General features: G+C 40.8%; 1 long non-coding RNA gene across 18 annotated transcripts in view; it reads left to right on the top strand.

Annotated features, from left to right (window-relative positions):
* Nucleotides 1-22,703, top strand: part of LOC144376180 (uncharacterized) — a 145,479-nt gene that overhangs the window by 114,542 nt on the left and 8,234 nt on the right. For 14 of the 18 annotated variants that reach the window (XR_013436349.1, XR_013436359.1, XR_013436364.1 and 11 more), the window contains 4 exons: nt 3,469-3,691; nt 5,481-5,624; nt 12,085-12,201; nt 12,845-13,514. This is a non-coding gene — a long non-coding RNA (uncharacterized LOC144376180). The remainder of the gene's footprint in view (nt 1-3,468; nt 3,692-5,480; nt 5,625-12,084; nt 12,202-12,844; nt 13,515-22,703) is intronic. The other 4 variants (XR_013436354.1, XR_013436357.1, XR_013436362.1 and 1 more) reach the window with 4 other exon arrangements.

The following is a 22,703-nucleotide window of genomic DNA, read 5'->3' as shown; positions in this document are numbered from 1 at the left end:
CCTGAACCTTGACTGGACTTGTGAATTAATTCTACCAGTTTTTAGTGCAGGAGGTTATAGAATTGTCTATAAATAGGCATTGTAATCTGCCAGCAGAGGCAACTCCTGTGTGTGTGTGTGTGTGTGTGAGTGATTTCTATTTCTTGCCTGATTCCTCTGGCTGGGACCAGAGGAATAAAAGTGGATGAGTGCAGGAAAGCTCACCTTGGTCCTGATGTTAAAAGTAAAGCTTTCCATTTTTCACCCTTGATGTACAACGTTTGAAGTGCCAGATCCTGTATGACCATTATTGTTTTGTGATACATTCTTTTTTTTACCTAATTGTTGGAGAACACATCATGAAAGAATGTTGACTTTTTTTAAGAATGATTTTTCTACACCTATTGGGATAATCTAATATTATCTTTCATTTTGCAGCATGGTTTGTTACATTGAATTGTTTGTGTGTTTTGAAGCATTCTTGAATCCCTGAGATAAATCCCACTTGGTCCTAGTGGATGATTTAGTAAATGTGCTGTTGAATGGGTTTTACCAATATTTTGTTAAGAATGTTTGTGTCTATGAACACAAGGGATATTGGCCTATAGTTGTTGTTCTTGTTTTTGTAATAACTATGTCTGCCTTTGGCATTTCAATAATTTCTTGTTCATAAAATTAGTTTGGAGGTGTTTCTTCCAGTTTCATTTTCTGTAAGATTTTAAGAAGATTTGGTGTTAATTCTTCCTTAAGTGCATGATAGAATCCTCAGTTAAGCCTAGAATTTTTCTTTTTGGAGAGGTATTTGACTATTGATTCAGTGTCTTTATTCATATTGGTATGTATACATGTCTGGTTTTTCATGATTCAGTCTTGATAAGTGTCTGAAAAGAGACCATTTACACATTAGGAGTCCCCTACTATGGACCTCGATCCTCAAAGTTACAGCCCTAGGAAAACTCTATTATACTTTGTCTTTGAATTGAAATATTCTGGAGTATTATACACATAATATTTTTGGAGTAACTTTTTCACTTTGCATAATGCTTTAAGTCACAGGGATAGGGTGTGTGTCCCTACTGGAGTAATATGGAGGTGCCTCTCATTTCACTCTTAATGCTCTGAACGTGTACAGTTTTCATGAACAGCTGATGTGCTTTATAAAGGCCTCTCATACTCACTAATTTAAAGTGGGTCCTGCTGTTGCACTTAAGAACTGCACCCAGCTCCTCTCCATTCAAGGTGGTCACAATAACCGGCTGACCTTCCCATGGAGGAGCTTCCCTGAGTAAGAAGGGGCTCCGTGGTTGGAGTTAGAACATTCAAGCTGGGAAGTCAGTCCTATTCTTCCTTCTGTCCTTCATGCAGAGCCAGCCACTTTTCTGTGAAGCTGAATTATGGAGTTGGAGGGGGTGGTTCAGGCATTCCCTATCCCTGTGTTCCTTCCCAGGGACCATGGTGGGTCTCCAGTACTGGCTGATCCAAACTCAATTTACCCAACCTGTGTTGTTACAGTCACTGCATTGCCATCAAGTCTTTAGCTCCATGAGGAAACTTTAGGTGTGCAAACAGTGGCCAATATATGAAAACATGTACACATTTTGACCTAGAAACTCTACTTCTAGGGATCCTCCACAAAAGGTTAGATTTATAGACACAGATGTTCCCTTCAGCATTGTAATGGGAGGAAAACAGTGCAGTGTTCAACAGCAGAAGCTACTGGGTCCATTGTGTAATTTCAACCTCACAAATGCACAAGGGATGATAGTTTGACTGAGTAGATCCTGACCTAGTGATAATAGCCACTAAGAATGCACAGATCTCTCTTTCTCATCCTATACAAAAGTCAAATCAAAATGCATCAGAAACTTTGCAACTGCTAAAAGAAAACACAAGTTCAACACTCCATCATGTAGGTGCAAGCACTGATTTCCTCAGTAAGACCAGTGAAGTTCAAGAACAAAAATTAATAGTGTGACACCATTAAGAAGTTTTTTCACAGAAAGGAAATGATTAAAAGCACAAAGATAGAGCCTACAAAATAGAAATTGAAAAAAAAATCTTTACCAGCTATTCCTCTGACAGGAAATTAATGTCAAATATATATATATATATATAACTCAGAAAACCCAATGCCAAATAAATAATGGGCAAAATAGCCAACAAATACATGAAAAAAATGTTAAACATCTCTAACAATCAGGGAAATAAAAAACAAAATTACACTTGAGATTTCATCTCACTCCAATCAGAATGGCACTCTGATATATTGTTGCCAGGTCTGAAAATTAGTTCAATCACTCTGGAGCTGAGGTTAGAAATTCCTCAAAAAGCTAGAAATGGAAATACCATATGAGCCAGCTATCCCATTCTTTGATATTTATCCAAAATAACTAAAATGGGCATACTCTATAGTGATAAAATCACTTCAATGACTATAGCAGCACAATTAACAACACCCAAATTAAAAAATTAACCCAGATATCCATCAGTAGAGAAATGGATTAATGAAATGTAGTACATATACACAATAGAACTTAGTCATATGGAAGAGTGAAATCATGGCATTGGATGTAAATGGATGGACATGGAGAACATAAAGCTAAGTGAAATAAGCCAGACTCAGAAAAATCATATATGGAAGCTAGAGCAAAATGAAGGAAAGAAGGAGGTGGTGGTGGGAAAATTGAACATCATAAATATAGAGAGACAATCAGAGGAATAGAAGGTAGAGAATGGTGGGAAGGAATGGTAAAGGGATAGAAATGTGGATTGAATTTAACAAAATCATATGTATATATATAAAGAAACCAAAGGGAAGTTCACCTTTGTGTATATGTAGAAAGTACTAATAAAAAAAACAAAGGAACATAAGGAAGATCAGTGGAGGACAGGAAGAAATAGGGTAGGGAAGATGGGAGAACAATGGAAAATGGGATGTATGATTTTTGTCAAAATGATCCCAACTATTATGTGTAACTACAATAATGATGATGATCATGGTGATAATAATAATAAATGCACAGGAAAGGTAGAACAAGAATGAGGAGTAATTCATCGGGGAGAACGCTGTTTCTTAATAGGAAGATTGTGTCCTTCATAAGATTTTTCATTCATGTTTAATTTTGCATTTAATTCTTGGAAAAATATTTCCTAACTATAAGTAAGTGTTCTTAATAATAAAAGTGTATGTGAGTGGAAATAGATAATTTCATAAATATATTTTTATATAATTAAGATATTTTATTCTAAAATATTTACATACCAATTAATGAAAAAATAAAAGCTTTTCACTTCATGCCTGTGAGAGCATCATTGATGATCATTACTCAGGCCTGTCTTATAAGTCTCTCTGTCTCACATTCTCACACAGATTCATTTACATATTATGTATGCATGTTTATATTATATAAATGTTATTTTTAAAAGTTGTAACCTCAATACAGTATTGTGAATACATCAATTTTTTGTTGTTGTTGTTTTGTTTTTCAGGAAACAATTTCCTGGACATCTTTCCCTGTGGGCACAGACAGACCCATTGCACCAGTTATCCAATATTTTATGTAGCAGATTTATCCAGCCAAATTCCTTCTGATTGTTAGTGAGGGCTCCAGTTTCTTGCTGTTCCAACTTGTGCTATGAAGGAGAGTCTTGCAAAGAAATCTTGAAAAATGGTGCAAATCCACAGGTGGAATAATTCTTGGCATTAGCCGTGGTAGGTAAAGGTGCACACTTTTAGAACTTTGATGACAAAGAGTTCTGTGAGAGAGGAGAGTCCTTGGCCACATCTCCCGGGGGATCTGCCTCACTCACATTCTCATCAGTTGTGGTTGTCCCCAGTCAGTCTGATGGAGACAAATGCCACATAAGCAACTATACTTTTGTGTGGGTTTGTTGGGAGGCGGAATGTCTCTGACATTTTTGACCAATGTGGAGATTCCCTTTTCAATAACAGGAGTTTGTCCTTTGTCCTAGTAAGAAAATTGAGTCATGAGGTTGGAGTAGCTGTCGTATCCCTAGGATATCCCTAGGAGGGATAGTAATTTTCCTTATGACTTCTGAAACTTGTGTCACAGAAAAGCAGTTCCAACCCCAATGTTATGAAAGTGTTTACTGTGAGTTTTGATGTCTGAGATTTCCTCTTCTAACAAAAACCAAATATAATCAGTTCCTTCAATATGATGTGGCCAAACAGAAATCAGACTGTACTGAGGTTAAAAAAAATCCAGAATAGGCATCTTATAGGGATAGAAAAATAAGTGGTCACCTGAGACCAAAGGAAGGGATCGGGGAGAGACTGCTTATGGGCAGAAGATGAGGAAAATGTTGTGGACCTAGACAGTGGTGATGGCTACAAAACATTGAAAATGCACTTCACTGCACTTACTGAATTTTATATAAAATTAATCATAATATAAACTTCTAAAATAAACACAAAAACAATTGAAATGGTAAGAAATGTGAAGAGTCACTCTGGGATATGAGCAAACAGGTCCAAGATTTAGATCAAGGCCTGGAACTAGCTGTGGAGCCACTAGGAGCTCCAGCCCTGGTGTGCTGTTGAAGGGGTTTCTGGCCCTGACTCTCCCTTGGGTGCTCTAGGTGGTAATGGAGCTGGGGCTGGAGCTACCACAAGTGCTGGAAGTGGTGGCCCTGCAGCTGCAAGAAAAGGGCACCCAATGGTCGATATTCCTTCTAGGGACAAAATACTTCCCACTGCCTTTCAGAGAAAGCTCCACACACAGCCACCTCTGGGAAGGGTTCACAGACTGCATGCAGCCAATAATTTCTGCTTTTCATTGTTTCTGCCCAGCCATAGCCCATCCCCACATGCTCACCTTCAGGCTCTGCCTCAGTGGGCTGTAGATACTCCAGCAGGACTCGGAATCAGTGCTCTCAGTGTTGCACATGTGGGCCTGGCATGTTTAAATTTGTGCTGCTGGATAATGATTCAGACAGGATCCAAGGGGGGAGAGTGACCTCAAGGAATGTGGCTTGGCCACAGCATGACAGGCCTAAAGAGAGGTAGCAACTCCCTACATTTGGAGAATGACCCCATGAGTGACTGAAAAACCTCTCAAATTTTAGATGACTAAATGGAAGTTTATCTTTAGCAACAGGGTCTCTATAGAGAGGCACTCACAGTGTCATCACAGAGCCCTGAAAGGCTGGATGGTTGAGAGTTGCAGAGTGTAGAAGGACAGTTAGGCCATTGCCACAGGAACACCTGGATCCAGGAGTGAAAATGAGATGAAATCTAGAATGCACAGAAGTAGAGTGAAAGTATAACAGTGTGGCTTTCCTGATATTTCCGCCTCCATGTGGACAGTGAGTGACCTTGCATCTGGTCAAGACCTAGGCTAGGCAGAGGGTATGGGGATGGATGAGGAGTTGAGGCCCAGATTTCTTGGGGTGCAGGACTGTGGCCTTACCATCTCCTAAGATGTTCGTGGGGGTGGTTGAGGTGTCCTTTGTGCTCCATGTCCCTCTCTGTTCTTCTCTAGGCCCTGTCTGTGGAGTCCCCTCTATACCCTCACTCACCCTGAGGCTGAGCTGGTGCCTGTTGGCGGTGACAGACCCTGGCTCCTCTTCAATGGATACTCAACTGAGTCTTGCACTCTACAGCTCCTCAGTGCAACCTGCATAGAGTATGTAAAGACAATGCCTGGCAGCTGGCAGGAAGCCCAAGACCCTGCCTGGCTAATGTTGAGGCTGTTTCTGCCCCTGCTGAACTCTGCTCTCCACACCTCATACAGATCTTTGTCATATAGCCTTCTATTATGGGAGGACAGGAGATGACATTGGGGCCCAGGATTTACACTGTGCACACCCTTTCCCCACCTGATAGCCCTATCCCTCATGATAGGACACCAGGTCACAATCTCCCATCACCTACTCCTACCTTAGGTCTCTGTTACCTACACTCAGAAGGAAGGGCATGGGGCTGCACAGGAGACTCAGTGAGGACTGGCCTGGATGCACCTGCCCTCAGCTGACTGGTATCACATATTAACAACTCCTCATAAATACCCTGATGTTCCTGGAGTACAATCAGAACCAGCATAGCACCCTTTGTAGGAATCTGTCTTGGTCATTCTAAGTCTGTTGTCTTTGAGAGTTAGAATACAGCCAAAGTTCACCTCTCATTTTAGGGCCCCCTGAAGCTATGACCATGGGAAGTCATGATACAGTAGAACATGTTGCTTATGAAAACCCTGATGTTTCTTGTATAGCAAGTGAACCAGTGTAGCATGCTTTTCCCTATGTTCTCCCTGAGGGGTATCCTGAATCTGAGGCCTGGGATAGCGGGGGATGCAACTGCAGAGACTACTGGGTTGTGGGTGCCCTACAGCTTTGGCCTCTAGAACCTCAGAGGTATCTAACATCCTTCTTTGACAAACATGTCTCACCAAGTGACCTGGGGTGGTGGCTGTTGCTAGAATATGGGTGCCTGAGTACTGGGGTTCCCAGTTCTGGTTGCATCTTTCACCATTGAAGTTAAGTCATGTCTTAGGGTCCCTAACCTGATTTCCACTTCTAATGAGACTACATATGTCCCTCCGGGCTACTGCCTATTCTCCTCATGCCTCAATATATATCTCTTTGTGTACACAGAACCCCAAAATGCCTCTGATTCTCTGTGACAGACCTGAGTCTGCCAGTTTTCTACCCTGGGAGGACAGATGTCACTGGGAGACCAGAATGAATCCTGGACACTCACATTCCCCACATCCAGCCCTGTCCTGGGGATGGCCATAACAGGACACCAGGCTCACAATGTCCCACCACCTGCTTGTCCCTAGGTCCTTATTCCCCCCAAATTCAAGAGGAAGGTGGTGCAGGGGTGCTCGTGGTGGTGATCTGTCTTGGGTTTACTTGACCTGGGCTCTCTTTGTTTGCCTTGGGCTTCTCCTTCCATATGGACAGAGGTACTGGAATGGGAGCGCAGCCAATATCCCATTCTTTCCAGCATGTTGTGCCTACAGGGCATCCTGAGGCTGGGCTTGGAGAAGGGGCTGTGTAGCCACAGAGGGAGCTCTGGCTATGGGGCCTCCCAGAGCCTTGACCTCTAGGGAATAGTAATCAGCAGAACATTTTTACTTGTGAAATGTCTTTCAACAAATGAGCTGGGAAGGAGGGTGTTGCTAGAATGTGGGTGCCTGGTCATGGGGTTCCAAGTTGTTTGGATCTATCACCAAGGAAGGGAAGTCATGTCCTGGGTGTCCCAACCTGACACCTCCTCCAGATAAGTCCACATATGTCTCTCTGAGTTACTGTCTGCTTTCCTCCCACACCATGACATTTCCCTATGTGTACACAGCAACCCCAACACTGTTCCCCACATCCCTGTGACTTGCCTTGATGTGACCAGGGTCTTAGCTGTGAGGAGAACCAGCTGGATTTAGACCCAGCTCCTCCTCCTAAACTTTTATGTGACCCTGGACAAGGCATCATATCTTTAGACCTTCCCCAATCTCCCCCTGCACAGTGGGGTTTATCTTAGCATCTGCTGCCTAGTGATGTCTTCAGGCATGTGTGAGATAACACTATGGGCTGCTGTCACATGTATGTAATACACAAAATGAGAGATAAAATTCAGGATGGTGTAGGATGTGGCATAGGATATATCTAAAAGTAGATCTGTTTTCCTGCCTTATGACCTTCAGAAGGTTGCTTCCCTTTTTGTCTTTCTTTCCTTGGCTGCATCATGAGAGGGTTGAAATCAATTAATTCAGCTATCTTCATGCTCTTTAGCCCTCCGAATCAGAGCTAAGTGCCTGAACTGGGCCTTCTGCTTAGCAGCTCTTAGCTACCGTCATCACTTCCATGATTTGCTTATAAAATATAACTACAATTTTGTGCTCTTTCTCCTCAGTTTATTTCTTTCTGGGTCTCCCTCACTCTGGCTCCCTTTGTTCCTGGTTTCTGAGCAAGTTGCTCTTATCTCATGTGGCACCCAAAGGAGAAGATCATGAGTTTTAGGACAGAGAGGGCAACAGATGAGGAGAAATGTGGCCTCTGTCCTACCTGAGTTCTTGGAACTCAACTTGGAAGCTGATCTTGCCATATCAGGACCTCAGCTGAGACCACAGCGCTGGCCTCCTGAGAGACATGGCAGGAGCCTCCAGCTGCGCCCTTCTGGATTCCTGGTCCACAGAAACTGTGAGATCATGAATGTTTGTTGTTGCATCCTCTAAGTTTATGGGGTAGCATTTTCACATAGTTGTGGGTCAATAATATAGTTGAGGAGGCCTTAGAATCTGTCCCTTCATCCCTCTCCTTCCTGGCCCTCTCCAGTCCCACAGGTTGCCCTTGTAACTTCCTTTCTCCCTCCGTTAGTTTGGACTTTGAATTCCTGAACATTCGATTCGCCTTCTGGCACACACAGCCCAGGGCTGTGCAGGGCTGGATCCCACTCAAGTCTTTGCTTGAGTGACTTCAAGGTCTCAGCTTACCAGGTGCCAGGGCCATAGAGGAGCAGGACAACTGATCCAGGGGCATTAGGAGGGACCTTCTCCACCAGAGCCACTGCCAGGGTCTGGTTAGACTTCCACATCAGATGCTGAGGCCCAACAAGGTGGTCTTTGACTTTTTCAAGGATGAGTGGGTCAGTGCTCTGCCACATGGTATCCTTCCCCAGTTCTTTGTCTCCAAACCACCAAACAGTTGTCTGGCTCATAAGGATGTCCAGAGGCAGAAAGAATTATCCAAGGACCTGTGTCCTTGGATAGAGGTTGGTGAGCCTTGGGACCTTGCAGTGACTAACTGCAACCTCCACATTGTGTCAGGAAGGAAACTGTGGCTTCCGTCCTAAATCACCTTCACTCTAGGCAGCTTTTCCTATAGAAAGGTGCCCATGCTGGTGGGCCCAGGACCCCAGACCAGGCATACCCTGGTTTTCCTTAGGGATGTCCAAGTCCTGAAATCCTGATATCTCTCTTCCTTCCCTGCTTTGGGTTTGGGATATGGTGCCTGGATAGGAGCTGCTCATCTCCCATGAAGGTGCTGCCTCCAGAGTCTTCCTCCTTTTCCCTTGTCACTTCCTAGGGTCCAGTTTCACTGCTACATACCACTTGTCCCCCACAGTATATTTGTGTGTGTGTGTGTGTGTGTGTGTGTGTGTGTGAGTGTGCAGATGTGTGTTCATATAGGTGTGCATACCCATTGATATGCTGAGTGGAAGGGGATATGTTATCTGGGATCTTAGGGATTTTCTTACTAAAGCAAACCCTGTAGGAAATGAGCCCTGGTTTAGGAGGTCAGGACTCCCCCTTGTCTCACTTGGGGTTTTTATTTTTGCTTTGTTTTTAAAAAAGTCTTATTTATTTGAGACCACTCTTTTGAGTTTATACACTCTTTTGACTTACACACTTCAGTATATAAATATGTTAAATGGGTTAGGCTGTGGGGATGGTGTGTAAGTATGGGTTACATGAGCTAATTTATTTTTAGACAGTTTGAGGCATAATTAACATACAATGTACTGAACATGTTTAAAGGATAAAAATAACAAATAAAAAATAAACATCTTGGAAACCATCACCTGAATAATGAAAATGAACACATGCTTGTATTCACTTAGGTTCCAGTGGCCACTTGTAATAACTTCCTGTCTTCCTATCCTTTGCAACCACTCATCTGGCCTATGTCCCTGGTGGATAATTCTGTCCCTGTACCTATTTAATATGTACTCTCTTGTAGGGATTATTCATTCAGTGTAATTATTTTTAGTTTCATATGTCACTTGTCACTTATACAAGTGACAATTGGTTCTCCATTCTTCTGCGGGTGGACATTTGTGTTTCTCCAGTTTTTGTCCCTTAAAAACTGAATTGCTGTCATCATTTTTGTACAAGTCTTCATATGCATATATGCTTTCATTGCCCTGGGGAAAACCATCTGGGTGTGGGAATGCTGGGTCAAATGGTCGGTGTGTGTTAAAAGGTTTTCCAAAGTGGTTGTTGGAAGTAGAGTTTCGGGATTCCAGTTTTTTTTCCTGAGATATTTCTTAATCCGTGTTATATATTTTCAGCTTTTTCTGATACAGATTTGTGCAGCAAGCCCAAGAAAAGGCTATTTCTGTTATATAAAACTCAACATCTTTGGCCTTGGAGATGATTTTAAAGAAAAAAAAATACCTCTAATCACACCATACCAAAACCTTTGCAGTTTTTCTTGCATATGTGTTAAATCCACATACCCTACATAAGATTTAACTATAATTCAGCACTTACTGTATTGTGACATATTTGGATTGTTTCTTTTTTATTTCAGTTTGTAAAATGAGACAACTGCTAAAATTCAGCTAAGTATATTTATGATTTGAGTATCTTACTACTGGCGAATTAGATAATTTATTCTATGGTTTATTTACTTATTTTACATTGATAACAACTTAGGTATTTTATAAGATACTGTGTAATTACTGACATACATGTCCATTGTAGAGTGAATCAGTCGACTTACATAATGTCACCTCACCACCATTTTGTCTTTTTGGTGAGACCTATTTTCTAGAAATTTTGAGATATTCAATTATTAAATGCTGTCACCATGCAGTGCAGTGTGTCACTAAAAGTTTCTTCTCCATTCTGACTGAGACCATGTACTCTTTGAAGACATCTTCACTTTCCCCCATTCCTCTTGGAAGTAGATTTCCATTTTCCTTTTTTTTTTTCCTCTACCAAGGACTTTGCACACACTAGCTGAACATCTCCCACTGACTACATACACAGCCTTATAAATTCTGAGACAAGTTTCCTCTGTTCCCCAGGATGGCCTCAAACCTATAAGACCTACTAACTAAAATCCTCCTGAGCAGCTGGGACTATACAAAATAATAAATGAATGTGCAAAAAATTGAAGAATTGAAAATTATTTGATTAATCCAAGAAAAAAATAGATAAAACAAATAGAGAACAAGATGGCAGAATTAAATCCAGCTGTATTAATAGTTATATTAAACACAAGTGAATTAAACACTCCAATTATAAAATAAAGATTTTCAAAGTTTATGATGCTTAAAGGGATAAGGTCAGGCAGCAGCGGCAACCAAAAGGAAGCAGATTTTAAAAGGCCTTTGAAGGAGGCTTTATTGAGATTTCGATCCTGGGCAGAACTCTCAGACCAGCAGAGTAAGAAGAGAGTCTGAGAAGAAGCACAAAGTGGCTCAAGGGGACTGGAATTTTTATTGGGCTTAGGGCAGGAAGGGAGGGCTCGAGACAGGAAAAGGAGTTCCTTGTCCCACTGGAGTTGGTTGGGGGAGCTGGCTAAGATCCAGGATTGGCCAGCAGACCCCGCTGATTGACAGGGGGTTCTGTCAGTGCCTGACCTGTTTCTTTCACACCAGCTGGCTGCTTGGTGCTTTGTTCCTAACTCACCACCATCAACCTAACAAAAAGAGGTACACTTAAACAATCAATCAACAAATACATGTAAAAATGTTCATCATCACTAGCAATTAGAGAAATGCAAACCAAAATCACTCTTAAGATTTCATCTCACTCCAGTCAGAATGGTAGCTATTATGCATACAAACAACAATAAGTGTTGGTGAGGATGTGGGGAAAAGGTACACTCATACACTGCTGGTGGGACTGCAAGTTGGTGCAGCCAATATGAAAGGCAGTATGCAGATTCCTTGGAAAATTGGGAATGGAACCACCATTTGACCCAGCTGTTCTTCTCCTTATTCTGTACCCAAAGGACTTAAAAACAGCATACTATAGGGACACAGCCACATCAATGTTTATAGCAGCACAATTCACAATAACTAAACTGTGGAACCAACCTAGATGCCCTTCAGTAGATGAACTGATTAAAAACAATGTGGCCTATATACAAGATGGAATTTTACTCAGCAATAAAAGAGAATAAAATCATGGCATTTGCAGGTAAATTGATGGAGTTAGAGAAGATAATGCTAAGTGAAGTTAGCCAATCCCCAAAAAACAAATGTTTTCTTTGATATAAGGAGGCTGATTCATAGTGGGATAGGGAGCAGGAGCATTGGAGGAATTGACAAGATAGGTCAAAGGGGTGGGAGGGGAAGGGAGGGAGCATTTGGTAATTAATGATGGTGTAATTTGATGATCATTATTATCCAAGTACAGGTATGAAGACATGAATCGGTGTGAATATACTATGGATACAACCAGAGATATGAAAAATTGTGCTCTATGTGTGTAATAAGAAAAGAGGTGCACTTAAAATATAAGGGCATAGGTAAGTTGAAAGTAAAAGAATAAAAAAGACAAGCACCTGTCTTCCTTATTTTGCTGGGTAACTGTTACTGAACACAGGTTTGGAAGCTCCTCCCATGAAACAGTCTAGTGTTTGAGAGATGAGTGTTGCCAGGGAGAAAGGAAGACTTTATTCAGGGGCCAAATAATGCAAAGAGGGAGCTCTGCTCATGAGTGAACTTCTTGGCTCCAGGGTGCCGATGGGTTACAGATATAGGACACGCATAATGACAGGGATAGGCTAAGAAAGGGGAGGAGTAGCTGTGTCTGTTCTGGGAATAGGTGTGACCAAAATTTTACAGCATGAGGTGGATTAAAACCCATGCCCATAAGATTCTGAGGAAATGGATGTGGCTGATTCATTGAGTAAGGATCACAAAATTGGGAAGAAATTCTTGGGGGCAACATGAGGTGACATTCTGTTGCCATTTAGCTTCCAAAGGCAGGATAACCAGGGCTGAGACACTGATGTGATGAAGGTTGTAGTGTAGGAAAGAGTGTTACAGTTGTCGTCAAATGGATTAGCAGTCTCTAGATCATAAAGCATTTGGATTTGGTGGAGGAACATACTCAGACAATGGAGGAACGGGTTCCTATGTATTTGTCTTGTATTTTTTCTTATGTAGGCTTCCGAGTGGTACAACTGGTCCTCCTAACCCATCCAGTCCACTACTGCCACCTCAAACTCTCTTCAGAGAAATGGGATCCTTCTGCTGTTCTGCTGGCACTACAAAACACCAGGCATGACTTCTACCACCCACCCCGGGCTTCGGGGATCAGTCTCTTTGCTGTGAAAGGTAGCGGCTTCTTTCCTTGATGGTGTGCTAAAGCTGTGAGGTGCAGCTTCTGGTGGCAGGGATGTGGACCCTGATTACCGAAGTCTTGGAGTGAGCAAAAGATTTAAACATGTACTTAACAAAAGAGATAGAAATGACCATCAATGACATGAAAAATATTGAAAGCCATCATCAGGGAAATGCAAATTAAAGCCACTGTGAAGCACACTATACAAATTAGAAATGCTAAAAATTCTAAGATGATGATACCATATGTGGTCAAGACTAGGAGTAATTGCAAAATTTATGTTTCGCTGCTGATTTGCAAAATGGTATAGACACTTAAACAACATGGCAGAGTCTTAATAAAATTATGTGTATGTTTGCTATATGAACCAGCAGTTCCAAACCTAGAAATGTATGCAATATAAATGAAAGCTCTATCTAAAAAATTGTACATATATGTTCATGGAAGATTTATTCATAAATCTCAAACTGAAAACAAAATTTCTACCAATGGGTAAGTAAATTGTAATGTTATCTGTTATTGTATATTTAAAACAGAAACTGTCTATAAAAATAGCTTGAACCAATTAAAAAAATGGTGTTATTGTGATGGGATGCTACTTAGTAGTAAAAGAGAATGAAATACTGACATACACTGCAAGAATTAAACTCAAAACTGGTGACTGAAAGAAGGTAGAATCAGAAAAATAAAACCTGTATAATTCCATTTTTACATGAAAGCCTAATGACTAGAAAATCCCAATCTATATTGACAAGAATAAGATTTTTGGTTTCTTGGAAAGAAAATTGGCAGAATTGTCTGGGAAAGAATAGGAAATTATTGTGGATGGTAAAAAAAAAATGTTCTATGTTTGGTTTTGGTGGTGGTTATACAGGTATATAAATTTGCCAAAACTCACTAAAATATGAGGTTAAACTGAGTATAACTTGTAATACATAAACTACTTCTCATTAAAGGAGATACAAACAATTGGGTCCAGCTAAGTACATACTTATGAAGAAATATACAGTGCTAAATATAAATCTTAATAGAAAAGAAACATTGAAATCAATTATCTATGTTTTCATTCTAAGAAGCCAGAAAAAGAATGGTGAATCATATCCAAATAGAAGAAAATGAAAGAACCTAAATTAATAAAAAAGAAACTAGCTGTATAGTACATCAGAAATGGTATTTGCAAAGATTAATAAAATTTTAAGTGCCTATAAAGCTTTAATACATGAAAAGAGAGTATTCAAATATTGCCAATATAAGAATTGAAAGGGGGAATATTACTCAAATCACAGCTATTAAAACTATAATAATAATATATCATGAACTATTTAAAGCCCCACATTGTATGATTTGATAAAATATGGACAAATTACATCAGACAAAGAAAATCTTATGCAGGGATAGAATATTTCAATAGTCCTATGTAGTAAAAAGTCAGATTTATAATTTTAAACATTTTCTACAAAGAAAAATCCTGCTCATTTATGTCAACTATAATACCAATAATATCAATCTTACATAAACTTTTACAGAGATGCAAAAGCAAACACAAAACAAGGAAAAAATGAATAATTCTCACATCATTTTAATGAGCCTACCATAATGTGAAATAAAGTCAAGTAAAGCTATTACAGTCAAAGAAACAGTGTGAAACATCACATGGTACCCCACAGAAATGTAAAAATTTTATAAATCAGTTAAATTTAAAAATTAAAAAAAAACTAAAAAAGGAAACATATAAGACAATATGGAGAGACATAAAACTCTATTAAAAAATTTAAAATTTGACAAATCTGGTTTTGCAAGATTAAAAGAGTTCTGGGCACAGATGGTAGTGGTGGATACACAACAATAGGAATGTCATTAACAGCACTGATTGTATAAAAATAATGATTAGGTGGCAAAATTTAATGATATATGTATTTCACCACAATTTAAGAAAATTTTATGGAGCAAGGCATATAATTCAATCACAATAACAGAACTTGAAGAATTATTCTTACAGTTGCAAAACAAGTATTTAATGAAATTCAACAACTGTCCATGATAATCAACCTCAGAAAACTAGGATTTGAAGAAACTTCCTTAATGTGATAGACATTATCTAAATTTACCTCATCTCATACTAATGATAAAACAATTTGTTTTCCTTTAGATTTGGAGGAAAAGAATGCAAAAATGTCTACTATCTCTATTTCTAGAGATCCTAGCCAGTACAATGGAGAAAAAAATGGTATAAAGATTATAATGGAGGGGCTGAGGCTATAGCTCAGTGGTAAAGTGCTTGCCTCGCATGCATGAGGCACTGAGTTCGATCCTTAGCACCACATAAAAATAAATAAATATACATAAAATATACAACTAAAATATACATAAAAATTTTTTTAAAAGATTATAATGGATAAAGTAACCTGATTTCTACATATACACATGCTATTTATGATAAAGTAAAAACTGAAATAAGAAAGTCCAAAAGAGTGAACAAACTATTATAAGAAGTGAATTTAGAGGCCCAGCACCCTGCCGAGTGACAGAGCTGCCACACGCGCCTGCAGGGAATGCAGACCTGTGACCCACCAGCAGGACAGGTCCAGTGGCCTGCTGAGGGGCAGGCCCGTCCCCTCCCCCAGTGCCTGCAAGGTAGGCGGGACTGTGACCACCGGCAGATCAGGCCCAGTGGCCTGCTGAGGGGCGGAGCCACCCCCTCCCCCCGCACCTGCAAGGTAGGCGGACCTGTGACCCATCAGGAGGTTAGGCCCAGCAGCCTGCAGAGTGACAGAGGTGCCCCTTGCGCCTGCTGGGTAGGCGGACCTTCGACCGGCCAGCAGAGCAGACCTAGGGCCCGCCAGCATGGTAGACGGATCACACCAATTGGAGGAGGATCACAGCCACTACCTGCCCTGCAAGGGAGATTTTTCAACTATACAAGAGCAATATAAATAAATAGAGGGAAAATTTCCAAAAAACAACAGTTTCACCAAGCAGAAAGAAACACCAGCAGTATGAAAAGACAAGGAAAGAAAGGACCACAGGCAATGCAGGTCAACTCAACTTTAGAAGAGGTAATAGCTGCAACAGATGGAATGTCAGATAGAAAGGTCAGGATATACATGCTTCAGATAATCTGGATTCTCAAGGAAGACATGAGACAGCAAAATCAGACAATGAAAGATCACATTGAGAAGGAACTACATAAACAAATCCAGGAAGTAAAAGATCAATTTCACAGGGAGACAGAGGAAATAAAAAACAAATAGAAATCCTAGAAATGCAGGAAGCAATAAACCAACTTAAAAACTCAATTGAGAATACTACCAGCAGAGTGGATCACTTAGAAGATAGAACATCAGACAATGAAGACAAAGTATTTCAACTTGAAAAGAACATAGACAGCTCAGCAAATCTGCTAAGAAACCATGAGCAGAACATCCAAGAAATATGGGATAATATCAAAAGACCAAACTTAAGAGTCATTGGGATACAGGAAGGCACAGAGCTCCAAACCAAAGGAATAAACAATCTATTCAGTGAAATATAAACTTCCCAGACTTGAAGAATGAGACAGAATCCCAAATCCTAGAAGCCTACAGGACACTGAATGTGCAAAACCATAAGAGATCTACACCTAGACACATTATAATGAAGATGTCCAACATACAGAATAAGGAGAGAATTTTAAAAGCTACAAGAGAAAGGAAGCAGATTACATTTAGGGGTAAGCCAATCAGGATAACAGCTGATCTCTCAACACAGACTCTAAAAGCTAGAAGATCCTGGAATAACATGTTTCAAACGCTAAAAGAAAATGGGTTCCAACCAAGAATCTTGTATCCGGCGAAATTAAGCTTCAGAATGGAAGATGAAATTAAAACATTCCATGATAAACAAAAGTTAAAAGAATTTGAAGCTAGAAAACCATCTCTTCAAAAAATCCTTGGCAAAACACTACAGGAAGAGGAAATGGAAAACAACAATGAAAACCAAGAGTGGGAGGTAGGACAGTAAAGGGGGGAAAATAATCAAAGAGGAAAACAAATCAGGTTTAGTAGCATTAATAAACAAATATGGCTGGAAGAACAAACCATATCTCAATAATAACCCTAAATGTGAATGGCTTAAACTCACCAATTAAGAGACACAGGCTAGTAGAATGGATCACAAAACAAGACCCAACAATATGCTGCCTACAGGAGACACATTTGATAGGAAAAGATATACATAGACTGAAGGTGAAAGGTTGGGAAAAATCATATCACTCATATGGACTGCGGAAACAAGCAGGAGTGTCCATACTCATATCAAATAAAATAGATTTCAAGCCAAAGTTAATAAAAGGGATAAAGAGGGACACTACATACTGCTCAAGGGAACCATACACCAACAAGACATAACAATCATAAATATATATGCCCCAAACAATGGTGCTGCTATGTTCATCAAGCAAACTCTTCTCAAGTTCAAGAGTCTAATAGGAGGAATCAGGAAGATGGCGGCGAAAGGAGTGCATCACCCCAGTGCGCCGCGTCACTGAGCTGGAGAAAGAAGATGTGAAACGGCTGAAGGCTATCTTGTTGGGAATTTCCAGTGAAATTGAGGCGCTCCAGAATCTAGTGGACAGATTTCCATCTTGTGAGGTTCGGCTGTGGGAGCTCCATTTCTCCGCACAGAGGGTCGCATAGCCTGATAGGCGATCGCCCCACGGCTGGAGTCTGTGGCGCGCGCTGGGGAACGGCAAGGTGCCGGAGCGAGGGAGCAGCTATACAGATTTGGGGGGCTTCCGCCAGTGGTACATTGGAAGCGCTTAGTGCTGAGTTCCGGCTTTCAGACAGAGGAGAGAAGCGGTCCAGCTTGGTTCCAGACACCGGTTGGACCACAGAGGAGGACAGCAGTCGCCATTTCAGAGAGATGATGTAATCATCCCCATGTTCTACTGATCTCAGCTCATTCAGCTACGGAACAGGTGATTTTAGGCTGGTATTTGCCTGCGTCTAGCAGACAGATTTCTTGCTCAGGATTGGGACTGGGGATCCTGTGGAGAATACTCCTAGAGGCTCGTGCCTGGCAAGTCGTGCACCGGGCACTGAGCAGCTGGATTCTGGTTCCCGGGGCTAACCTGGCCCAGGTCTGAGGAAACTGCGGAGATTGCCGGTGGAGGCCAGCTCCAAGTGGAGCGTGCGCTGAGCTTGGGGCGACTGGGTTCTGACTCCCGGAACAGTTTTGGCCTGGGGCTGGGGAACCTGTGGGGGTCGCTCGCTGGAGCCAGCTCCCAGCGGAGAGTGTATAGGGATTGGAGAGGCGGGGTTCTGGCTACCTAAGCTGCTTTGGCCCAAGGCTAGGGAACCGGCGGTGACTGCTTCGCAGCCAGGGTCCTGCTGGGTGCTGTGGGGGCAGAGTGGAGCTTCCACCTGCGCCCAGAGCAGGCCAAGTGACCCGCCAGCGTGGTATCATGACACCCCAAATGCAGCTGGGGCTGAAGAGAGTAGCCGCCCACGCCTAGAATAGGACCAGCGACCCCGCAGCACGGTAACCAAGTAACCTCATTTGGAGTAGGGGCTGTGCATAGCTGCCATATGAGCAAGCAGGGCAGGCAGATCTGCGGCCCACTGGCAAAACAGGCCAGGTAGCTTGCCAACGTGGTGGACACGTAACACCGAGGCAGTCGCGTCACACTGGTTGGAGTGGGGGTGGAGCAGGGTCACCGCCTGGGTCCGGAGGGGGCTCAGCGACCCGTTGGAGAGGTAGTCAGGTACCCCCATTGGGAGTGGGGGCTGTGCAGAACTGCGACCCACCGGCCTAGAGGCCTGCCAGCGTGGTAGACACGTCACATCAATTGGAGTGGGGGCACAGCAGAGCCGCCACCCACATCCAGATAGGGACCAACGACCCCAGGGCGTGGTAGTTAGTTACCACAATTGGAGTGGGGGCAGAGCAGAGCAGCCACCCGTGCCCGCAGGGGGGGCAGACCTGCAACGGATCAGCATGGTAGACAGACCACCCTAATTAAAGGAGGAGCACAGCCACTACCCGCCCTGCAAGGGAGACTTCCCAACTATACAAGAGCAATATAAATAAATAGGGGGTAAATTTCAAAATCACAACAGTTGCACCAAGCAGAAAGAAACGCGAGCACTATGAAAAGACAAGGAAAGAAAGGACCACAAGCAATGCAGGTCAACTCAAGTATAGAAGAGGTAATAGCTGCAGCAGATGGAATGTCAGATAAAGAGTTCAGGATATATATGCTTCAGATGATCTGGAGTCTCAAGGAAGACATGAGACAGCAAAATCAGACAATGAAAGATCACATTGACAAACAAATCCAGAAAGTAAAAGATCAATTTCACAGGGAGATAGAGGTAATAAAAAACAAACAAATAGAAATCCTAGAAATGCAGGAAACAATAAACCAACTAAAAAACTCAATTGAGAATACTACCAGCAGAGTAGATCACTTAGAAGAGAGAACATCAGACAATGAAGACAAAGTATTTCAACTGGAAAAGAACATAGACAGCTCAACAAGTCTGCTAAGAAACCATGAGCAGAACATCCAAGAATTATGGGACAATATCAAAAGACCAAATTTAAGATTCATTGGGATACAGGAAGGCACAGAGCTCCATACCAAAGGAATGAACCGTCTATTCAGTGAAATAATACGAGAAAACTTCCCAGACTTGAAGAATGAGACAGAATCCCAAATCCTAGAAGCCTACAGGACGCCGAATGTGCAAAATCATAAGAGATCCACACCTAGACACATTATAATGAAGATGTCCAACATACAGAATAAGGAGAGAATTTTAAAAGCTGCAAGAGAAAGAAAGCAGATTACATTTAGGGGCAAACCAATCAGGATAACAGCTGATCTCTCAACACAGACTCTGAAAGCTAGAAGATCCTGGAATAACATATTTCAAACACTGAAAGAAAATGGGTTCCAACCAAGAATCGTGTATCCGGCGAAATTAAGCTTCGGGATAGAAGATGAAATTAAAACCTTCCACAATAAACAAAAGTTAAAAGAATTCGCAGCTAGAAAACCATCTCTTCAAAAAATCCTTGGCAAAACATTACAGGAAGAGGAAATGGAAAATAACATTGAAAACCATCAATAAACAAATATGGCTAGAAGAACAAACCATATCTCAATAATAACCCTAAATGTTAATGGCTTAAACTCACCAATTAAGAGACACAGGCTAGTAGAATGGAACACAAAACAAGATCCAACAATATGCTGCCTACAGGAGACGCATCTGATAGGAAAAGATATTCATAGACTGAAGGTGAAAGGTTGGAAAAAATCATACCACTCACATGGACTGCAGAAACAAGCAGGAGTGTCCATACTCATATCAAATAAAATAGATTTCAAGCCAAAGTTAATCAAAAGGGATAAAGAAGGACACTTCATACTGCTCAAGGGAACCATACACCAACAAGACATAACAATCATAAATATATATGCCTCAACTAATGGTGCAGCTGTGTTCATCAAGCAAACTCTTCTCAAGTTCAAGACCACCATACAATAATCATGGGAGACATCAACACACCTCTCTCACCACTGGACAGATCTTCCAAACAAAAGTTAAATAAGGAAACTATAGAACTCAATAACACAATTAACAACCTAGACTTAATTGACATATATAGACTATACCACCCAACATCTCAGCAGCACATGGAACCTTCTCAAAAATAGACCATATATTATGTCACAGGGCAACTCTTAGACAATATAAAGGAGCAGAGATAATACCATGCATCTTATCGGATTATAATGGAATGAAACTGAAAATCAACGATAAAAGAAGGAAGGAAAAATCATGCATCACTTGGAGAATGAACAATAGGTTACTGAATGATCAATGGGTTTTAGAAGACATCAAGGAGGAAATTAAAAAATTCTTAGAGTTAAATGAAAACACAGACACAACATATCGGAATCTATGGGACACATTGAAAGCAGTTCTAAGAGGAAAATTCATTGCTTGGAGTTCATTCCTCAAAAAAAGAAAAAAACCAACAAATAAATGATCTCATACTTCATCTCAAAATCCTAGAAAAAGAAGAGCAAAACAACAGCAAAAGAAGTAGAAGGCAAGAAATAATTAAAATCAGAGCTGAAATTAATGAAATTGAAACAAAAGAAACAATTGAAAAAATTGACAAAACTAAAAGTTGGTTCTTTGAAAAATAAATAAAATTGACAGACCCTTAGCCATGCTAGTGAAGAGAAGAAGATAGAGAACTCAAATTACTAACATACGGGATGAAAACGGCAATATCACAACAGACACTTCAGAAATACAGAAGATAATCAGAAATTATTTTGAATCCTTATACTCCAATAAAATAGAAGATAGTGAAGGCATAGATAAATTCCTTAAGTCTTATGATCTGCACAGATTGAGTCAGGAGGATATAGACAACCTAAATAGACCAATATCAATTGAGGAAATAGAAGAAACCATCAAAAGATTACCAACTAAGAAAAGCCCAGGACCGGATGGGTATACAGCAGAGTTTTACAAAACCTTTAAAGAGGAACTAACACCAATACTTTTCAAGCTATTTCAGGAAATAGAAAAAGAGGGAGAACTTCCAAATTCATTCTACGAGGCCAACATCACCCTGATTCCAAAACCAGACAAAGACACTTCAAAGAAAGAAAACTACAGACCAATATCTCTAATGAACCTTGACGCAAAAATCCTCAATAAAATTCTGGCGAATCGGATTCAAATACATATCAAAAAAATTATACACCCTGATCAAGTAGGATTCATCCCTGGGATGCAAGGCTGGTTCAATATACGGAAATCAATAAATGTTATTCACCACATCAATAGACTTAAAAATAAGAACCATATGATCATCTCAATAGATGCAGAAAAAGCATTCGACAAAGTACAGCATCCCTTTATTTTCAAAACTCTCGAAAAACTAGGGATAACTGGAACATACCTCAACATTGTAAAAGCAATCTATGATAAGCCACAGGCCAGCATCATTCTGAATGGAGAAAAATTGAAGGCATTCCCTCTAAGATCTGGTACAAGACAGGGATGCCCTCTCTCACCACTTCTGTTCAACATAGTCCTTGAAACACTGGCCAGAGCAATTAGACAGACGAAAGAAATTAAAGGCATAAAAATAGCAAAAGAAGAACTTAAATTTTCACTATTTGCAGATGATATGATTCTATACCTAGCAGACCCAAAAGGGTCTACAAAGAAGCTATTAGAGCTAATAAATGAATTCAGCAAAGTGGCAGGATATAAGATCAACACGCATAAATCAAAGGCATTCCTGTATATCAGCGACAAATCCTCTGAAACAGAAATGAGGACAACTACTCCATTCACAATATCCCCCCCAAAAATAAAATACTTGGGAATCAACCTAACAAAAGAGGTGAAAGATTTATATAATGAAAATTACAGAACCCTAAAGAGAGAAATTGAAGAAGACCGTAGAAGATGGAAAAATATACCCTGCTCATGGATAGGCAGAACTAACATCGTCAAAATGGCGATATTACCAAAAGTTCTCTATAGGTTTAATGCAATGCCAATCAAAATCCCAACGGCATTTCTTGTAGAAATAGAGAAAGCAATCATGAAATTCATATGGAAGAATAAAAGACCCAGAATAGCAAAAACAATACTAAGCAGGAAG

This window comes from Ictidomys tridecemlineatus, chromosome 3 (assembly GCF_052094955.1).
Source record: "Ictidomys tridecemlineatus isolate mIctTri1 chromosome 3, mIctTri1.hap1, whole genome shotgun sequence".
In the NCBI taxonomy this organism is placed as follows: domain Eukaryota; kingdom Metazoa; phylum Chordata; class Mammalia; order Rodentia; family Sciuridae; genus Ictidomys; species Ictidomys tridecemlineatus.
Note: the sequence above shows the minus strand (reverse complement) of the source record. Positions and strands in the feature narration are given on the sequence as shown.